The 22678-nt window shown below is 44.6% G+C and overlaps 1 long non-coding RNA gene across 2 annotated transcripts in view; it reads right to left on the bottom strand.

The window, feature by feature from the left end:
• Positions 1-5073: 5073 nt before the first annotated feature.
• Positions 5074-22678, bottom strand: part of LOC128339924 (uncharacterized) — a 30517-nt gene continuing 12912 nt past the window's right edge. Inside the window, exons 2-4 of one of the 2 annotated variants that reach the window (XR_008313331.1) lie at positions 19093-19183; positions 16581-16638; positions 5074-7073 (exon numbers count right to left, since the gene is read on the bottom strand). This is a non-coding gene — a long non-coding RNA (uncharacterized LOC128339924). Of the gene's footprint in view, positions 7074-15255; positions 15475-16580; positions 16639-19092; positions 19184-22678 lie in introns of those variants that run through there. The other variant, XR_008313330.1, reaches the window with a different exon arrangement.

Raw genomic sequence — 22678 nt, forward strand, 5'->3', positions numbered from 1 at the left:
AAAGTATGGGATTTGGTGCTAAGGGCTTTGAGAGCAGTGTAGTGCTCTGGTACCTCTCATTTTTGGGAATTAAGCACTGGAAGAAAGGCATGTTGAATAGGACAGCTAGCTGCAAATGACTGCTATAATGAGGAAAATTACTCAAAGTCCCATTGGAATTAAAAGAACAAATTAGGCACTTTGTCCTTTTAATTTCAATTGGACTAATTTGAGTAATTTTCCTTATCTTGCCAGACAAAATACTTTTTAAAAAAGCAAACCTTTATCCTTTATATGTTTTCCTTCTAAAACCAAAAATAATCTAAAGAGAGAGAAAAAAAGAGTTGAAAAGCATTGCAAGTCATGAATGGCAATTTTGTTCAGTTCAGATTTTTCATGCCTACATTGTAAATTCAAAAACTACATACATGAACTGGTCAGAGTTAGGCATTTCTGTGTCCTATTGATTTGATGGGATAATGCACTTTGTTTTAGTGGTGAGTCCGAACCGGTCCGGCGGCCATTCTAAGGAATGGCCGAACTGCCAGACCGGTTCGGCTCTTGGTGGTTCGGGTCCGGGTGGGGGGTATGACTTTAAGGGCGGGAGGGCTTGCTTACCCCTCCCGCCTCTTCGGCCCCCTCCAGCGCCCGTATTTAACTTAAAAGCGGGGCGCTGGAAACCAGCCGCCCCGCCGCCGCTACCGCCGCCCCCCCGAGCAGATTAACAATTAAGGGTGCCCCTGCCGTCGCCCGCCCGCCAGCCAGCCAGCCAGCCCTCCCTCCCAGCTGCCCGCCCGCCCGAGTGTGTCCTTACCCAATGCTTGAAGTAAACGAGAGGAGCTACCGAACGGAGCTCCTCTCGTTAGCAAGGCCTCCAGAAGACTGAAGGCGCTTTGCGCGCGCGTGCATGCGCGCGCCACAAAGGACGCCGGAGGCCCGGTCTACCCTGCCGGGCCGGGTAGACCGGGCCAGGCCTGGTCTACCCGGCCCGGCAGGGTAGACCGGGCCTCCGGCGTCCTTTGTGGCGCGCGCATGCACGCGCGCGCAAAGCGCCTTCAGTCTTCTGGAGGCCTTGCTAACGAGAGGAGCTCCGTTCGGTAGCTCCTCTCGTTTACTTCAAGCATTGGGTAAGGACACACTCGGGCGGGCGGGCAGCTGGGAGGGAGGGCTGGCTGGCTGGCGGGCGGGCGACGGCAGGGGCACCCTTAATTGTTAATCTGCTCGGGGGGGGCGGCGGTAGCGGCGGCGGAGGCGGCTGGTTTCCAGCGCCCCGCTTTTAAGTTAAATACGGGCGCTGGAGGGGGCCGAAGAGGCGGGAGGGTTAAGCAAGCCCTCCCGCCCTAAAAGAAAGGGCCCCCCGTCGGTGCCGGTCCGGACTGGGCCGGACCGTGCACATCCCTACTTTGTTTTAAAGGAGGAGACTTCAGCTGCATTCAGACATCACAGGAACTGGCTTAGAACTTCAGTTTGCAGTTAAGGTTCTAAACCGGGGATCCAGTCACAGACAATCCCCCATTCCCAGTACGGGAAACTCCAGAGGCAGGTTAGAGTCTCCCCTTCCACTTTCTGGTCCTCTGAGCTTGGTTCTGCCCACTTGTACAGCCATGCCAGTGCCAGGCTGTGGGCATGGCTTCACAGCTCCAGGAAATCACTCACAAGGGGGATTTTTCTACAGGTCCAGCACATCCAGCACAGACCTACCACCGCCATTCCTACAAGGATCACAGACTTCAAGCAGTGCTCCCTGGTAGTGCTGCTGGCCCTTTAATTATAAGAGCAGCAGGGCCTGGTGTGCCTGTTGGCAGGTAGAGGAAGTAGGAAGTGTGCAGGGAGGGGCATGGCATTCAGAGAGGGAACACACCATGGAGTGCTGAGTAAACCCTAGAGCGTAACAGCTGTTGGTGCTGCTCCAAGCTGGCCTCTCACTGGTTGCATAACCTGTAACCACAGTTATAGCAGTGGATGCATGCAGACAACATAGCAGCCCCTTCTCACAGAGGTTTAGAGCGGTGACACTGAGGAGTAATCTCAGCTCCAAACTCCAGTTTGAGAAGTAAAAACTGAACCCTGTGCTTTAGTTTTGAGGCCATGGTTGCATGCATTCAGACATCGCATGAAACTGGAAGTACAGGTTTGCCAGTAACCTACTGGTGTCATGCTGAATGCCTGAACAGGGCTAGTGTGAAAGGAAAAAGGAGGAGATCTTGAGAGAAGAAATTAGAGTATGGAGAAGAGTCTGAGACAAGATGAGAGAGGGCAGAACCAAGAGAACAGTAGAGCTCTGAAGCTTCATTCAGCACCAGGAAGTTTTTCACACATGGCTCTATGCCTCGGGGTATCTGGAGAGTGAATCTGCTTTAATTCGAGGGATTAGATGGACCATTCGCATAGCCATCAGTACCTCCATCAATACCTTTGGAGAAAGCAGAAGCCCCGGAGTTTTTATCAAAAGCTGCTGGAAATAGAGGATTCTTTTACCCTGGATATAACTTGGGCTAAGCCAGAATTCGCAGCCTCCCTTCGGAGAAAAACGAAGTCCTGTCTGTCCTGGTCCCTGTTAGCCCGCAGGGAGGTTGGATTAAATCCAGCGAATATGTGGACTGGCACACTCCAATCAGGATTGGATTCGGGGGGGAAAGCACTATCTGTAAAATCTCCTGGAGAGAATCAGCACCAAAGAAACTGGAGGATCTGCTACTTCACCCATTTTGTGGACTACAAGATTTGTGAAACTCCTGTGTTTTGTTTGCTTACCTTTTTTCCTTGTGAATGGCTGCCTTTTGTGGGAGTTGTACTCTCATTTGAATACATATATGTAGTATATGTGTACCTTCATTGTAGATTATTGTTGATTAACTAAGCAGAAATATAATAGGCAGGACATTATGGCTTATGGCTTCTTCGGCTGTTCTGATGTAAGATGAGAGCAGATTCCTCCACATGTTGGTAGAATGATGGTCCAAGGAGGGACTTCAGTTTCAGATGTTTTTTTAAAGTTCTGGCTTGAAACAAGCCAGATTTCACCATCTCAAAACTTTCAAAAATCCCCCAAACATCAGGGAATTGACCATTTTTCTTCAAATTCACTACAGGGGCTCCCAAACCCCTTCCCCACAAGTGTGGCAAATTTCAAGGCTTTAGGGCTAACTAGTGATTTTTGGTTATTTTCTTTTGATTTCCCCATTGAGCACTATGGGGTGTGTGTGTCCAAATTTAAGTTAGAATTCAGGTTCAGATTCCAAATCTGATATCAGACATCACCAGAACTCATAGAATCCAAATCTAACATTGTCAAAGTCAGATTGGGTCAAATCCCAATCCAAATTTTCTGATCACATACGTGCCTAATATTTTTTTCACGTTACAGAGTGTTCTCTGGGGCGGGGGAGGAGAGTTTGCCAAAAATTATGCCTGCACAAGCAAGCACTTGCCCAGTGGGTTGCATTGAAAGAATGCAAAAACTCTACCTATAAAGCTACACTTCTGGAGAAACTGAGGTTCGATATACTAGATATGTTTTATATATTGATTTCCATCATATCTCTCCAGAAGGCAATGTGTCAACCCACAGCCTGATAATACCATAAATTATGCATATAAAATGATGGAATACAGTACACTAATAAACTTCAATTCTCCACATCTGCTTAAGCCCAGCCATGAAAATGCAGCCCAGTCAAGAAGTATATACAATGTGTCTCCAAAAAAACACTCAGGTCTGCACAGTGAGCAGACTGGTTCTCTGTTGCTCCTAGACCCAATGGATTGCTACTACAGTGGTCCCTCGACTTACGTAAATAATCCATTCCGAACGCACGTTTGGAGGTCGAAATTTTCGTAAGTCGAGGAGTGCACCACAGAAGTCTCAAAACACTCATAATTCGAGGAAGCCGCATCTAAACATTCGTAGGTCGAGGAAGCTGATTCTAAACTGGCAACTAGTTCCGGTCTTTTTTGTCGCTCGTAACTCGAAAAAAACGTAAGTTGAGTAGTTCGTAGGTCGAGGGATTACTGTATATGGAAATGAAGTATAGGTGGGGGGCAAGAGCCCCATCAGAAAAGCAGTTGCCCTCCACCTCCCCCCACTTTCTGTTTCAGAAATCTAATAGGTGGGACACACTTTTCCTACCCAGAAATTCATTTTGCCCCTTCTCTGCCCCCCCCAACCGCCATTCTTTTCTGGTGCCATCACTGATGGAAAGACATTTAGCAAGTTATTAGAATAAATCTGCTGTCAGAGCTGTTTGACAGCATAACAGCTTGCCTTGCACACTCATGGGCTCTTCTTTTTGGTTTTCAAATGCAGGCTGGACAATAATTTGTGAGGGAAACAAGCAAATTCCTACACTTGACATGACCTAGCTATTTGGGCTTAATGTTTGGACAGGATACAGAAGATGGCACTCTGTTGTCCTAACTTTATTTAGCAATTCAGGATTTTTATCCTAGATTAGAGTGAACAGATGAAAAGAAGAATGGGCCTCCTGGACATCTGATAGTTGTGCAAAAATGAGGCATTTGGTTGGTCGAGCTGTTGTGAAAGGCTAATGAAAGCTGCATTTACTGAAATTACCTCTTCTGCACACATACTAAAACAGTACAGGAGCCTGGTTCCCTACACCTGGTCATGCTACCCTAGAGCTGGTGTCTAGGATCTCAAATTGTGGCCCAGAAGCTCCATCCAGGAAGTCTGCAGAAAAATTGCAGGATTGTTGAGGATCCTATTTGTGCTCATCATCTTAATTGCCAGGACCAAGTGGCTGAAGGAAGGTAGGAAGGAGATTGGCTAGGCTATACTTACCTGACAGAAGCTTCAACAATTTCCCCAACTTTACACACACACACACACACACACACACACACACACACACACACTTCTAACATCAAAGAATTGGGGGGGGGGACGACTTTGTCTTGGATTCAAGTAAATAGAGTATTAACGGGGCATAAATTCCAAGAGAGAAGAGCTTTGAGTGAGACTTCTGATAAGTGCTTCATGGAACTGTCCTTTTTAAAAAAACAAAAAACAGAGAGATCGTTAAACCTAACATTGCTATTCCAGAATTTCTTGCGCTGCAGGGAGGCAATCAGTCACCTTGTTTAATTTTATTTATTGAATGACACCAGTCACCCACCCCCCACTGCTTAAAATTGGACAGATCACATTTTGTTCAGTGTAAGCAGCATCTACAATTTTACAAATAGATGACACACAGTCCATTAGCATTTTGAGAAGCAGAAGTGCCTGCACAAACATGCCCAAAACCTCTTATTAGCCTCCTTTTACACTTCAGAAAACATTCAGATTGAAATTTGCCTCTGACTTGTCATTGAGATTTTACCTTGCTACTTCAGTTTTGTTTTTGTTTTTAATGAACAAAATAATAAAAACGCTGTTGATTTAAAAAGCATTATAGAGAATGTGTATGGGATGCACAAACAAAGCAACTTTAAAGGGCGGGGAGGACCTTTAAATCAATGGCTTTATGGAAGTCAATACCTCTTCATAAACACTTTGATCAGTTTCTTCCACCTTTAAACTCTCATATGGCTCTTCCCACACAAGGCTTTGTAAGGCAACTTAGGTAGTTCCCGGCTCCCGGCTCCTGAGGCCTACGGTCTGATCAAGTACTGCAAGTTCCCCTTTTTTCATACATTTAACACATTGGCTTCAAATACACTTAGCACAACAGCTCACTAGGAGGAATAAACAATAAAGCCCAAGAAGAATGAGAATACCAGATAGTATCCAAAACAAAATAGTATTTCCCCACCAACCAAACCAGGAAGACAACCAAGAAAATGAATTCCAATTCTCATCTCCAGAGGGGTGGTAAAGTTTCCCAACAGCCTCATGGGTTCTCTTTATGGCCATAGAGACATTCCCCGAATTGTCAGGGATGTATATGCAGCACTCTTCTCCTATTAAGGCACATACGCCTCCCTGGGCAGCAGTCACTATGTCCAGAGCCATACGATTTTGCCTGTCTCATTGCTGAGTTTTCTGCATTCAGTCCTGCCAAGCCAGGGCAGTTTCATTAGCCACATTTTCAAATAAATTCCCAGACCACCAAATTGTGGAAGAAACTTGTGGAACCAAATGATGGAATTGTGGAAGAATATTGTACAGGAAGTATAAAAGGGGGAATACTGTGGTGGCTTGACATATATATACCAACTTGCTGGTAGATACTAACAGCTTTGGGCCTAATGTCAAGTGCTTCTTAAGCCTAAAAATTGCTTGCCTATCATGGAAATCCCTCAAAAGCTGCTAGCTTGCTGGGAAACATGCAATGCTTCCAGAAGCACAAAGAAAGGGGAACAAGAAAGCAAAAGGCTCAAATCAGCAGAAAGTAAAGATAATTTTGCTTGGCTATGGGGAATTAAGAAGAAGGGGCTTTTCTGGTATGCGCACCCACCTTGTTAGCAGAGGTGTCAAATGTTGATTTTCCTGTACCAATGTATGACCATGTGTGGAAGCATGTATCCATTGTGTCTCTACTTCCCTGTTTTCTGTATAAAAGCAGGCTGTGACCTGCAGATCAGGGCCATTTGTGCCAACCTTGTTTCAAGACACCCGTAGGCAAAAGCCTGCATCGTATAGTGGGAACAAGGGAAGCTCTTTGGTCCATCTTACGTAAGAAGTGCTGCTACACTTTGCACTAAAAGCAACACAAAGTATTCAAACGGAGAATGAAGCCTCGTTTCTTCCACAATTTGAGGCTATGAATTGTCATGAAAGCAAAGGTTGTTCTCAATCTGTCCTTACCCAGGTGCATGGGGACCAGCCCCGTCCAGTTGCCTATTGCAGCACCCTTCTTGACCCTGTAGCTACTGGATTACCACGCTATCTATGGGCTGTGGCGGCAGCAACGCGAGCAGTTGAAGCCTCCGCATCCACCATCTTAGGTAACCGTCTTACAGATTCTGTTCCTCATTCAGTGGCTGCCCTGCTGCTTTCTGATATCACCCAACATCTATTGGCCAGCAGGCTCACTATGTATGAATTGCTTCTGTTGTCCTCTCCCTGTGTTTCTGTTGTCCGTTGTTCTGTTTTAAATACAGCTACTTTGTTGCCAGTAATAACAGTCCATCTGCAGGAAGAAGAGAACAAGCATGACTGGGTGAGTGGGCGACAAAATGGCAAATGCGGTTCAATGTTGGCAAGTGTAAAGTGATGCACATTGGGATGAAAAAACCCCAACTTCAAGTATACACTGATGGGATCTGAGCTGTCAGTGACTGACCAGGAGAGGGATCTTGGGGTCATGGTGGACAGCTCGTTGAAAGTGTCAATTCAATGTGCGGTAGCTGTGAAATAGGCCAATTCCATGCTAGGGGTCATTAGGAAGGGGATTGAAAATAAAACTAGTTTTATAATGCCCTTATACAAAACTATGGTGCAGCCACACCTGGAGCACTGCACACAATTCTGGTCGCCACATCTAAAAAAGGACATTGTAGAATTGGAAAAGTGCAGAAGAGGGCAACCAAGATGATCAGGGGCCTAAAGCACCTTTCTTAGAAGGCTAGGCTACAACACCTGGGGCTTTTTAGTTTAGAAAAAAAGACAACTGCGGGGAGACATGATAGAGGTCTATAAAATCATGCATGGTGTGGAGAAAGTGAATAGAGACAAATTCTTCTCCCTCTCCCATAACACTAGAACCAGGGGTCATCCCATGAAATTGATTGCCAGGAAATCTAGGACCAACGAACGGAAGTACTTTTTCACACAACGCATATTCAACTTGTGGAATTCTCTGCCACAAGATGTGGTGACAGCCACAACCTGGATGGCTTTAAGAGGGGTTTGGATAACTTGATGGAGGAGAGGTCTATCATCAGCTACTAGTTGGAGGGCTATAGGCCACCTCCAGCCTCAGAGGCAGGATGCCTCTGAGTACCAGTTGCAGGGGAGTAATAGCAGGAGATAGGGCATGCCCTCAACTCCTGCCTGTAGGCTTCCAGCGGCATCTGGTGGGCCACTGTGTGAAACGGGATGCTGGACTTGATGGGCCTTGGGCCTGATCCAGCAGGGCTGTTCTTATGACTGCTTAGAGGTCACTACAGCACTCTTTACTCCCCCGCATGGAGATCCTCAGCCCAGACCACCAATTGAGAGAAGCGAGCTGATCTTTGGCCATATCTGCTTGACCGTGTGCTTCTTTCACTTCTGGGCACGTATCACTGGAGGTATCATCATTTGGCTGAAGTACACGCACATGCTGTGAGGAGGCGCCTGCCAGCTGCAATGTTTCCTAGCTCAAGTCTAAGCAATCCTAAAAAGTCAGTGCCACATTCTCCTTGTGTGCGAGGTAGGTGAAAAGTAGATCCATCCCACCAGAACAGCCTTCTAGCTCTGCTGTGAGCAATCTTTCTCCACCACTCTGAAAAGCAGCCCACTTCTGATCCATCCTGCCCTGTGAGTTATCATCTCTCCGTAACGAATGCTCAGACAAGCTTCCTGGGCACCTTCGTATGCTTCCCACCTTGGGACTTCTCCATGTCTACACTAGTCCTTCTGCCAGAATTATAACATTAAACAGAATGCAGCTTTCTGTTAGTGCAATGCTCGACCCAGGTACCCCCGCATGGTGTCAGCATGCACATGGCATCTGTGCATGCACAGCGCGAGCATGCATGGTGCCACTGACCACAGCCTGTACATGCTGGCACCATGCAGGGGTACATGGGCCAAGCGCTGCCCCAGCAGGAAGTTGCATGGGGCAGTGGATAGCAGGTAAGGGCCTGCTTTCATTGTTCTTAAAGCTCTCACTCCCCGCTCCCCTCCCCACAGCACCCAACTGGTGTTCAAACCACAGTTCATGCACAACTCTATTTCTCATCATGCTGACTTACACACAGTGCTGTGCTTTTCCCTGAACCAGGATGGACCCTTTAAAATAAGTAGAGTCTTGTTGAGCCCCCACACCATCTTGGAAGGTGTGCACAGAGCACTAGGAAGTCCTTCCCAGCACTTTCCTCACATAGTTCTATGGGCAAAGGTTCTATGGACAAGAGCACTTCTCAGCTATCTGTGCATGCCTTCCAAAATGTTGCTGGGGCTTGGCGTGGCTCCATTTCCCAGCACCTCCCACTGGTGCTGGGAAAAGCACAATAATGTGTAGTCAGAAGGGTCCTCCATGAGGTGCCAGGAGGACCCTGAGGAGTATTTGGCTTTGGTGACACAGGTCTACGACCATTAGTTAGTGAGCCACACTTCGGACTGATAGAAGCCGCCACGGACTCCTGGCCCTTGCAATGAAAAACACTGGTCGCGATGGTCACGTTCCCCTGTGAAAGCTGGTATGTTCTGCTCCACCACACACACTTCCCAGGAGACCTTGTGCAAATAATGCAATCTGGGTCCCACCTACAGAAAAGGTCCTATTCTGTCTCAAAGAAAAAGTCAAAAGTATGGGCTATTTTCAACAACCCTTCTGTCAGAACAATCCAGGAATCTCATGTGAAACATATGCGTTCAGATCCACTCACTGCACTTTTGATCTCCGGTGATGATGTCCACATAGAATTTTCCTGTCTAGAAGGCATTTGACATGCATTTCTATGAAAGGGGCAGCCTCATGCAAGTCTTTCTTTGCATACACTATACAGCCTCTTCAACTGAATAGAGGTCTGTGTGCATCACAGTACTCACAGGCCTCTGTGGTGAGAGGTTGGCATTGGTACTGCAAGAAAATATTTAGATTCATGCTGACTTCTGCTCAATAAACTTGCCTGCAAAAAACAATTTGATGGCTTAAGAAAAAGTGGAGCCCTTTAAATATAATCTTGTAGGCTGCCAAAGCGACCTAACATCAAATTACTCTCAGGAAAGGACACTGATATGTTCCAGTCCTAGAGTATTTGCAGTATAATTTTCCAGCCCATTCTGCTTCCATCCTCCACCTTTGGCAAACACATCATCATCATCAGAGATTGTTGTCCATGAAAACATCGCAAGTCCATTCTCCTTAGCAACTGCAGTTACTACGGTGCCTCGCAATCAGCCCTGTGCTTGATAGAAGAAATGCGATAAGAACAGAAATAAGGTTTTTATTACAGTGTCAAGCCTTGGGAGTATCTCTAGGCACATGAGAGACATTGATTCAGACTCAGAGAACGGATGCAATACAATTAATGGCCATAACAGGCTCACAAGATACAAGAATTTGTCATTCACTTTCACAAGCTCTGTTTCTAGCTGCATAATTCATTGATGAATTTGTTTATCAATGGCTGAACAAACTATGGGGATTTTGTGTCATGGATCAGCTCTCACATAAAATTAAAGAAACAATGGGCTGTGTTAATACCAAAGAATTAAATATGAATGCCTTTTGTAGTTTATACAGGAACTAAGAAGGCACTTGTTAGCAAGTCCCAGAATGTTACCTCTGTATTTACATTTTTAACCTCATTTTTAGTCTACGGTAAAGAAGCTTATTGAATCAGGGTTGATCCAAAAAGTGTTGAATAGCACTATTGTACTAAGGGGGAAAGCCACCTTAAGTGGCGCAGCAGGGAAATGATTGACTAACAAGCAGAAGGTTGCCGGTTTGAATCCCCACTGGTATGTTTCCCAGACTATGGGAAATCTTGCAGAAATCAGACTATGGGAAATCTTCCAGACTATGGGAAACATCCCCACTGATATGTTTCCTAGACTATGGGAAACACCTTCATCGAGCAGCAGCAACAGAGGAAGATGCTGAAAGGTGGAGATGGAAAGGTGAAGATGGAGAGGAGAGCTGGTCTTGTGGTAACAAGCATGACTTGTCCCCTTAGTTAAGCAGGATCCACCCTGGTTGCCTATGAATGGGAGACAACATGTGTGAGCACTGTAAGATATACCCCTCAGGGGATGGAGCCGCTCTGGGAAGAGCAGAAGGTTTCAAGTTCCCTCCCTGGGATCTCCAAGATAGGGCTGAGAGAGATTCCTGCCTGCAGCCTTGGAGAAGCTGCTGCCAGTCTGTGAAGATGATACTGAGCTAGATAGACCAATGGTCTGACTCAGTATATGGCAGTTTCCTATGTTCCTATCTTATACTGCGCAGGAGGAAGCAATGGTAAACCCCTCCTGTATCCTACCAAAGAAAACCACAGGGCTCTGTGGGTGCCAGGAGTCGAAATCGACTTGACGGCACACTTTACCTTTACTAAGGGAGTGAGTCAGGTAATTTTAAAAATTATGAATAACAGGTACTTTAAATAATGGGTTACTTTAAATTTTGTTTTGTTTTGATATGTTATTACTTTAAATAGTTTTGTGATAATTGACCATAAATAGAAATTAAAAATATAGTTATAATAATGTTCTAGATTGAAAGACATAGCTGTTAACACATGAAGAACTACAGCTGATATTGTAGCAGACTTTGACTGAAGGAAAGCTTCCAGATCCAAATCTAAAATGCATTATACCCAACTGAATGTGTTTGATTCAATAGTTTATGAAGGACAAATTTGCTTGTACATTTAAATCTGCATATAAAAAATACAATGCAAGAATACAAACACTTGCAGTTTTCTGGAGGCATACTGCTCAGCTCCAATGTACATGGAGTTATTGGTTGAAGATCTTGAGCAATAATGCCTGTGGTTCTGAAAGTGGAGTTTGACCTCCAAGATACCTGAAGGGCTTGTAGAACTACACAAAGCTGGCAGCTGCACGTTTGCATTGAAGACATGAGGGTCATTGCTTCCCTCAGCCAGCACATGAATTATTTAATATTTATTTAATGCTTGACACATTTTCAATATGCATTTACATAACCCAGATTGTAAGTCACTGGGCAATGAAAAATAGGCATACTGCACCAGGCGTATGGTCCATCTTTAATGCCCTATTTGGGGACACATTTTCATCCTTGAAGTTCCTTAGGAGGAGGAAAGACAACCTTTCTCAGCTACTCCTCACAAAACATTCTGCTCCTAATATCTGTGGGTGTGCATTCTGAACTTCATAAAGAAATGCGTAAAAATGACTCACAAATAAGCAAAGCAGATCTGGGTCATACATCACAGAGAAGCCCTCTTTAATTATCAGTTCACCTTTCTGCAACCAATCTAAGAAGCGGAGCATTCAACAGTAACTCCAGCAGGGCTTTGGAATTAACTGTACTAGCTCTTCCCAAGATGCACCCTGAGAAAAAAGATTGTGCAAATACCTTGTGTGACAATAGACAATTCCAAGCCATTATGCTAGCATGGTGCAGCAGACTATAGCTATATTTCTTCTTTTGGCCCAAGTCTCACATTACCACCACATTCTCATAGTTACCACCAAAAAAACTGCTTCCCTGAGATTTAGTCCCATGTTGCCTTAGAAACACATTAAGCGCTGAATCCCCTTCTCACCTCAGCTTCAGCAGCTGGAGTGGGAGAGGTGAATATTCTGTAAAATTTGGGGCTACTGCAAAGGAAACCAGGAATTTAAGTCAGTGGGTTGCAATTGTCAAACAAGTGAACCCATTGTTGGATTCTGGCAACAATGTGGAACAAAAACCGACAAAAAGTACAGTGTAAGGCAAGAAACAAGCAACTCATCTGGGAAGGCTCCAGAAATGGCAAGAGAGAGAAATCTGATCACCATTTTATAACAAAAACACTGTTAACAGCATAGGAATATTCATTGTTATGTTTCAGGTTTTCAGTGGAATAGAAGCAGCAATGAGAAAGGAGACCCTGAATATTTCAGCACAGCAAAATGGCACACCCTCACTCAGCAGTCTCCAAATCTGAGAATGCAGAGTTCCTAAGGAGTCAATTAACATTGCTAAAGGAGCCAGAACTCATTTATCATTAGGGCTGCCAACTCTGACTGAAGCTATTCCTGGAGAATTATTTCCCTCAATATTGTCCATCATATCAAGCCATTAAAGTCTCTAGGATAGCTTTCAACCGTCACCTGGAGATGGATGCCAATTCCTGGAGACGCCAGGCCAATCCTGTAGGGTTGGCAACGCTATTTATTTATAATTCATACATATATCAACCAACACACTTCTTAGGATGTAGGGAAGCTCTTCTGGCTTCATATTATATACAGTGCTCTGTTTCAAACTAAGAGCAGGGAACACTGAAAGATAAACATAACATAAATAAAGAGTGAGAAATGTTCAAAATGGCTTCCTTGCCATTTGAGGAAAGGTCATATGACCCATCTTCTTCATGACAGCTGCCTTTCCCCCCTGCTCATAATGGCTCCTTGCTCATGACAAATGGGCTGCACAAGATGTTCTCACCATGAACAAAAGCTGCTGTTCTAACCACAGTTCAAAAGTTCATGTTGGCAAACTATATGTATGTAGATAAAGAATTATTTTGTTAATAAATCCGAAGTGAGACCTGGAAGGGGTCAAAAGAACCATAGGTGTTGTGTTTGGGCTGCCACCTCTGTAGGAAGACATCATCTGCCTCTGACAACTCCTCCATACTGTAGAGATTCAGACAAACATAGCAGTACTTGAACACTAGTTAGGCATGTCAGCTCAGAGAACTGACACGTTTTCATCAAGAGGTCCCCCTCAGGCCGTTTTCAAAGGAATGGATGGTAGGCCATAGATGAGGCATGCTTGGTAGGGAGGTAGGATTGCCTAATAAAAATCTGCTTATTTTAAAAACCTACAGATTGTGAATGAATAGTAAAGAGTCAATAGCCAGCAACGACAGTGCAAAACCAATGTCCCAGAGTCCAATAAGCCCAGCTGCTTCTGCCAAAACTCTACTTCCAGGCTTCAACACAGCCAGTTCAAAACTATTGACTTCACTCTCAGATATTGAGCCAACAGACTCTTCAGCTAACTTTTCTCTGCAGTTCTATACAGATTTATGAGAAAGCGTTTTTGAACCTAAGTGCTCAACTGAGAGCTCATTAACTGCCTATTCTAGCATCTCATTGAACTTTGCCCAATTAATGTAATTCCCTCTGCCTAACAGCAATACTTTGGCACAGAGCGCACATATGCAAAACTTACATAAACCGGCATGAATGCAACTATTATTGTATACATAGATATATGCAACCTCCACAGTGTGGCATGGGACTTTCTAAAGGACGTGTAACTATTTTGGGGACCAGATAACTTTTTTTGCATGTGTCATGGGGACCAAACTTCTGGGGAGCAGCTGGAACATTTTGTTCACTCAGAACACTTTGCTGTTATGAGCAGCTTCTCTTCCTCCATCTCCTTCCCTTTCCTACTGACCAGCCATCCAATGGGGAAGCTGGAATGGAGGTTCTGCTTCAATGGCAGGTTACAGAGCCAGATGATGCAGGAGCACAGAGAGGTGTGCCTGGCAGGTGCAGCTTGCTTCCTTCATGAGGTGGTGGCAATGAGAAGTTAGCAGATAGCTAACTAATTTTAATCCAGCAGCAGCTACCCCTGCTAAGTGGCAAATCTCTTCTGTTGATCATGGGGAGAGCAACTGGCCCTATCCTGACGCAGCACAGCATTCCTTCAGTGGCTGATGCTGGTGTTACTTTGCGTTTCTTTTTAAAGAGCTTGTGAGCCCCTTGGGCACAGGCGAGCATTTTATTATTTATTTTCCTAGGAAAACCACTATGAAACCTTCTCTTGAAAAGCCATATCTCAATGTTTGTTGTCGTAGAGAACAGCAAGCGAGTAGGAGACCGTGCATGCACTGCTATGCCAGCAGACAAAGAGGTTGGCTCAGTAGCTAGTTGGCTGCTCTGCCTTGAGCCAAGAGCTGAAGTTGCTGGCCTGGCTGGGGAGAGCAGCCTGGGTGACCGTGGGGGAGGAGAACAGAAGATAGAGATGTGCCTAATCCTCAGCTCGAAGCGTGGTTCGAGCACAGTTCGGAAGCGACACAGGGGAGCTTTAAGAAAGAGGAGAGCAGGTCCTTACCGGCTCTCCGCCACCCCATCCAGCTTCCTGCTGGGGAGGCATTCGGCCCAAGTACCCCCGCGTAGCACCAGCATGCACATGGCATCCACACATGCTCTTGGTAACGCACAAGCCACCTGCCTATGTAGAAGCCTACAGAGCTGCTATAAGATTTCAGGGCTTGGTGCTTACACACTTTTCTTCTACGCGATAATTCTACAGCAACAAAAACAAAATTCAGCAACCAGAAAGAGGCTATCATAATACAAACCTGAATGTTCTCAGCCCCGCCCCATGAAAACTCCATTTGTTCCAAAGGAAGTCATGACAGCTAAGTCAACGTAAACCCATTATAAGATTGATTTATTTTTAACTACATGTGAGAGAGGTACCATAGCACACCCAAGACATTATTGAGAGGCAATGTACTGCTGGCTTGAAAAATGAGATATTTACTTTGAAAAAGAAAGTTAATTCCTTCCTCGGTAAAGTCCCTTCCATGTTATCTTATCAATCTGCTTCCTAGAGCTGTTGCTGCAGCAGGGCTGAAGTGTCGAGTGGTAGGAAGCAAGAATGAGGCAATCACCATTCAACTCTGAAACGCCAATTTTAATCATGAATCAGTCTATGAAGAAGTTTGCAGCTGAAAGTAAAAAATATAGCATTTTTCCATGAGACATTCTAGATGCTGAGTACAGCAAAACACTTGCCATTAAGTTCTTTCCCTCAGCTTTAAATGCCCAAATGCATAATTCAATTATTTATTTATTTGTTTGTTTATTCGATTTAGATGCCTTCCAACATGGCTCAGAGTGGTTTAATTTCTGGCCTCTGCCCAGTGAACAAATTTGGACAGTAAATTAACTGAATTAAAAAATATACATGCCCATAATACTGTTTGACATTTAGGTGCATTTTATGAGGGAAAACTGATCTCATGTATGGCAGGTATTTCAATAACTTAGGAAGCATGGCTTCATCTGTGAGACTTTCTGAAGAAACTGGCATCTCAGACACCAAAATTTAAAATAGTAGACTGGCTTTGTTTTATGAAGGGAGACTGTCTGGAGATTATGGAAGAGCAGAAATCTATATATACCTCATATTTCTAGATTCCTAGACTCCCTAATGAATCATGGCATTAAAGACAAGTAGATGATCAATAAAGAGCAGGCTCTTGCCTCAGAGTTCAAATCCAATTCTGGTTTCACTTGCTGGCAATTATATTTTTGGGGCTGATATTGTTTGGACTGAGTTTAAAAGGCTGGATTAGATCAGATTGCCACATGAATCATTTCAGTGGATGTTCAATTGAGGTCATGGTTGCATTGGAAATTCGAGTAATGTATATTGACAGATGACCCCAAACTCAAAATCTCTCCGTCTTCACTGACATTCATGTTCTTTAGCTGTTTTGATGGGCTTAGAGAAATGCTGATTTCCCCATCAAATTCTTATTAAAAATACTTATATGCTGAGAAAAAGTTTTCAAACAGTTTACACTGCAAAAGGTATGACAAAATGGTTCTCTTTCCCAAAAGGGTTAAAAAACAAACACATAAACCAACACCCAGTTAGCAGGTGGAAATGATGTAGTAAGTAAGAAGGGCTAGAAACTTAATCAGTGCAACTTAACTCAGTTAATCCGTGCAACTAAACCAATAATTTCCAATCTTTGTGCTCTAAGAAAACCACCAGAATCCAATTAGAAAATTAATTTAAAAATTTAAGTCTCCTGTGAGCACCTACATTGTCTCTCTCAATGATTTGCAGTTCTGACCTGGACTGGTCTCCTTCCAATCAGCCCCTGCCAAGGTCAAATAATTCTGTTATAACTCTGTGTGTGTTGTGGATGTGACTGGATTATTCATACATACAGAGAAACTATGCAACTACCCATAGAAGCGGCACATCCAGAACTGTGACTCACATAGAAAAACAGAAGTGTGTTAGGAACATAGACACTTACATTATGCTGAGTCAGATCATTGGTCCATCTAGCTAGGGATAAGTGTGTGTGTGTGTGTGTGTGTGTGTGTGTGTGTGTGTGTGATTTGCCAGGGCTAGTAAACTCCAGTGTTTTTGTTTGTCCGTGCCTGGAGGGGGTGAAGTCGGCTAGGGCTTTGGGAGGCCCCACATTCCTTTGACATTCCTTTCACCCACATCCTGTATCTCAGTTTGAAACCTACTCTGGGAAGAGCAGAAGCAGCTTGAGGAGGTGAGCAAGCTTTACTAAACAGAACAACATCTAGCCTTTCCCCCCTTCAAACTAACTAACAGGAGGAGGGGAGATTTAGAGGGGCTGGTTTCTCTTTAAGGGATAAATCCGTGTGTGTGTGTGTGTGTGTGTGTGTGTGTGTGTGTGTGTGTGTGTGATTTGCCAGGGCTAGCAAACTCCAATGTTTTTGTTTGTCTCTGCCTGGAGGAAGTGGAGTCAGCTAGGGCTGTGGGAGGTCCCACATTCCTTGACCCACATCCTGTGTCTCAGTCTGAAGCCTACTCTCTACATAAGAGGTGAAGACCCAAGAGCATAGCCAACAGAGCATAGCCAACAGGGATAGTAAATAGGACGTTGGAGTTTTGCAGGAGTTTAGCAGGAAGTGTGTGGGGGAGCCTAGAACAAGCCCCTGTTATCACAAGAAGCCCGGTGGAGAAGAGATGGTAAGTACAAATCCCTCCCTCATATTCTTGAGAAAGGCTGTTAGGACAGTTAAATATCTGACCATTACAGTTGAGGCCTATCCTTCTAATAAACTATCTCTAAACACTGTAAACAGCCAACGAAACCACTGTGAAGATAGAAAGTCAGCAGAGGAGGGGGTACTTCCCAGTGTATTGCACAGAGTGTCACATGTATGGCACTCTATGGCATGGGGACTATTTGCCCCATGAGCAGAAGTCATGGGTGTGTGCACGGTGCAAGGAGCTCCTGGCTCTCAGGGAACAAGTTTGTTCTCTTGTGACCAAGGTGGCAGATCTGGAGAAGCTCAGAGAGACAGAGAGGCATGCGGATGAGACCTTCAGACACGTGGTAGAGGCATCCCACTCCAGGGCTGATAATTCCTCTGCTGTCAGGGAGAATGAAGGTCTCGGGAAAGGAGGACATTGGTCTGAGGAAGCGGGAAATGCTCCTTTAGAAGGGACCCCTTCTGTGGAAGATGAGTCCATATCCTCTCGCACAGGGGATACTCCTCCGGAGGGTGGGAGCCTCCTGGTAGTGGGTGATTCGATCATTAGAGCTATAGAGAGATGGGTTTGTGACCCGCGTGTTGACTGCACGGTGACTTGCCTGCCTGGTGCGAAGGTTGTGGACATCATGCAGCATCTAGATAGGCTCTTAGGCAGTGCTGGGGAGGAGACAGCTGTCGTGGTGCACATCAGCACCAACTATGTTGGGAAATGTGGACAGGAAGTCTTGGAAGCCAAATTTAGGCTGATAGGTAGCATATTGAAGTCCAGGACCCCCAAGGTAGCATTCTCAGAAATGCTACCTGTTCCATGTGCAGGTACAGTGAGACAGGCAGAGCCACAGAACCATACCCAACAGTTCAAGAATTAGGTTCTGGCCTCCATATATCCATGGTAAATACGGCTGAGGATGTGAACATCTCTTCAACTCACCTCCACTTCATTTTCTTCACCTGGTTATAATGGTCCAGATGGGATATTTGGAGAAATTAGGATTTAATTAATTTTTTTCACTAAGATAAAGATGGATCATGTCACACACACAAGGAATTACAAAAGATACGTATTTTTCCTATACTGTTTTGAGTTAGGAGACAGCACTTCAATAAAATATCTTGATATATATCCTGGCTTTATTTTTTGTCCCATTCCCCAAACTTTTACTGCTGTCTTCAACAAAGATATTCCTGAGTTCTATACAGATGTACCCAGATGAACTTTTCTGACTAGATGTACAAACTTCCTCAAACAATTACACTCAGAAGCAATAGTTTGTTCCTGTTTCCAGAAAACCCTGGCTGTACAAACTGCTGACTGGCTGGCCATTGTGACAACCATGAAGCTCCCTCTCTCTCCCTCCCCTCTTCTCTGCCAACCATGTAGAGTGCTGATTGGCTGGACCTTGTGCAATCACAAAACCACTACCACTCCACCTGGAGCAACTTAAAAAAAATTCCTTTGTCTTTTTAAGGCATATTTAGTGTTTGTAGAAAGGAAATAGGAAAGATTGTGCGGTTGAGTTGGCGTCGACTACTGGCGACCACAGAGCCATATGGTTTTCTTGGTAATTTACCATTGTAATTTACCATTGCCTTCCTCCCACGCAGTATGAGATGATGCCTTTGCCGTTGTCACTGAAGTGAGCATCCGCCTCCAGCACCTTCCTTTAAAAAAAAAAATGCTTTTTATTATATAGAAAGGTAAGAAAAGGGTTACACCTCTGAGCCACCAACTTGTCCAATAACACATAATATGATATAACACTTGTTCATACCCATGTATGTGCTACGTACTTTCATACTTATCATAGTTAATTGTTTACATACAGAACAAATGCAAAAATAAACTAAATCTTGCCCATCAATAACTTTCTAACACACCTAGTTGATATAAAGAAGAAAATTATAAGAACAAGAGAAAACAATAATTGAACAACTCCCACCGGACCTGTCAGTCAGCTAATACCTAGATAATAATCTTGTCTTGGAAGAGACTATAAGTAGGAGAGAGAGAGAAAAGGGATCAAATTATTTAAGAATAGAGACCAATATTACTAAAATAAAAATGTTAATTATTTTGAATATTATTTTAAATTACATCCACAATTTTCTGTGTTCTGGTTAAATTTCCTGTAAACGAAACATATTCAGAACTTTAATGTATGTTACTAATTGGGTGGTTACCTATTTCCAAAGGTGAACCAAAAAGGAGCAACCATTTGAAAGGTAAAAATACTACTTCGAGCTGAGACTTCTATAATGCCTCTGTGGTGATGGAACTGAAACTAACAGCAACACTTCTAGGAACATCAAAAAGATCCTTTTGTAACAAAAAAACCAAACATATATTTATAGATACTCTTCCATAATATAACTTCTCCTGAAATTCTTCGAAAAAAGAGTTACAGATTTACTTGTATTAATAAATCCATAAATCCTCTGGTTTCTCTTCAGATCGTATAAATCTTTCTCCTTTTGCACCTTCCTATATCACTGCTACCCAATATAGGTGACTACAAATATATATTTACTAAGCACAGTCTGGGAAGCACAACGGTGGGGATTCGACCTAACAGCCTCTTGCTCCCTAGGCAAGCTGCTTCCCTGCTGCACCACCACAGTTGATGTGTCTGTAGAGGCAAGAACTAAATCAAGAGGGAGTCCTTCCACAGGCCTGGGAACCCTCCACCATTCAGAGGCGTGGGGCCAAGAAGTGCATCAATGCAAGGATATGGCTAGCCAGCATGCTCCCCCTCTCCCCACATTCAGGTTGAATGTAGGGATAACATCGGCAGGGGGCTTACATCTTGGAGGTTTATGGCGAAGATTTCAAAAGCTCAAAGAACTCATCATGAAGATCAGATTTTCAAGCTAGTTCTCGCCCTTCCCAGGTAGGTACAAAAATTGCACGCAGTCAAGGCCTTCTTGGCACTTCCAGTTATCACCAAGCAAATTCAACAGGCAGGAGAGAGCAGGGAAACAATAACGAAATTAATTTGAAAACTCTGTCTCATCTAAGCTTTCAGAGAGCATTCTGCTTCTTAGGTGGGGGCAGGAAGCATCATCACAAGAGAGTCATATTCCACTCCTGAGGCCACAGTGGCCTGTTTTCATTAGCTGGAGGAATAAACAGCAGAACCATGAATATGTACATAAGCATCATTTCCATTTGCAGTCCCAAGTGGAGGATTGTATAAGTAGCAGATATTGACACGCTCCTGTTAATTACACTCCTCTGCAGATTACTTTGTAATCAGGCTTTTGTCCCTTTGGAAATAGCTGCTAGCATTTAGTACATTCATGTCAAAAACAAGATGAGAGCATAATTCCTCTGAGCAGTTAAGTGCTTTTGTCACAACAATGCAAATTTTTATTATGCTTTAAAACCCTCGTTTCCCAGGATCTCTGCATAAGGGAACAAGTGGCAGGAACAATGGCAGCTCTTGGGTCAGCTGTGGGGCTGGATGGAGGATCTTTGGTCTTTGTGTTCCATGAAGGGGGGAGGCACTGACAAATGGCGCAGCAAGGAAATGCTTGACTAACAAGCAGAAGGCTGCCGGTTCAAATCCCGGCTGGTACTATATCGGGCAGCAGCGTTATAGGAAGATGCTGAAAGGCATCATCTCATACTGCGCGGGAGGAGGCCATGGCAAGCCCCTCCCGTATTCTACCAAAGACAACCACAGGGCTCTGTGGGCGCCAGGAGTCAAAATCCTTTACCTTTACACTGCTGTTTAGGCTTCTTCCATCTCTGTTTTTTAAAAGAAAGTATTGCTTAATAAGAGTATTGCTTAATAAGATATAAGTCCATGTCGACTCCTGGCGCCCACAGAGTCCTGTGGTTTTCTTAGGTAGAATACAGGAGGGGTTTACCATTGCCTCCTCCCGCACAGTATGAGATGATGCCTTTCAGCACCTTCCTATATCGATGATGATGATAATGGATAGTTATTTATTTATTTATTTATTTATTATTTATTACATTTCTATCCCGCTCTTCCTCCAAGGAGCCCAGAGCGGTGTACTACATACTTGAGTTTCTCTTTCACAACAACCCTGTGAAGTAGGTTAGGCTGAGAGAGAAGTGACTGGCCCAGAGTCACCCAGCTAGTTTCATGGCTGAAAGGGGATTTGAACTCGGGTCTCCCCGGTCCTAGTCCAGCACTCTAACCACTATACCACGCTGGCTACTTGACAAAATCACTGGACTTAGTGACAGACATTGTGGAGGGGAGGATAAATACGTCTCTCTTTATCTCCTTTACAAGGAAAAATCTTTCTCTCTCCCCCCCCCCCTTTTTAGGGGGTGGGGGGAGAGAGCCACACAGCAGCCTGGGAAGTGTATGAGGCTGCCAGAGTTCCCATGTGCTGCTGCTGGGAAGCCACATGCAGGGCTGGGGATGGTTGTTCTGCTCACTGCAGCTCCGAGCTGAATGGCCATCCCCAATTGTGCAAATATGACTTCCAGTAGCCCCACATGCTTCCCAGGCTGCCATCTAGCAGCCTCTCCCTGCCCGCCCACCCCCACCCCCAGAGCGCCCACACTTCACTGCACTGCCCATCCACCCCTGTGGCAGTGCAGGGTGGATTTTTAAGGAGCCCCCACCACCCCACTCCTGTCCTGGGGCACTTGCCCCATGAGGCTCTGCCTCCTGGTGGTGGGGGTTGGAAATTCTGACATGGAATTCCGAAGCTTTCCGACATGCACAGACCTATCTATCTCTGAATACCCCAGTTCAATTTCTAGGCCCCAAGGCTCGCTGGTGCCTGAGACTCGTCAAGTCCTAATTTAAGAGATTCGTCAAGTCCTAAGAGCTAGATCTTGACAATAGTAGTCTCACTTAGCATTCTGCTTTCAGTGAACTAGATGCCACAAGCAAGACATATGGACTATATCTGGCCCCACTGTCCTCAAGAATTGCCTGGGGCTCAAACTACAGGGAGGCCAAAGGGGGTCTGATCCCTCCCCCACTTTTTTGTGACACCTTGTTATTAATGGTTTAGAAAGCTCCCGGGTCATAATTTGGTTTAATCAATCAATATCTTTATTGCGGTCAGCAACCAGTTCTTTATACATAAAACTTAAATAATTTGGTTTAAAAAATAAATAAAAAAACAGAGGAGTTAGGGGGTGGGGTTTGTGGATTTTATGAAGAGGGT

Source organism: Hemicordylus capensis, chromosome 1, assembly GCF_027244095.1.
Source record: "Hemicordylus capensis ecotype Gifberg chromosome 1, rHemCap1.1.pri, whole genome shotgun sequence".
Classification (NCBI taxonomy): Eukaryota; Metazoa; Chordata; class Lepidosauria; order Squamata; family Cordylidae; genus Hemicordylus; species Hemicordylus capensis.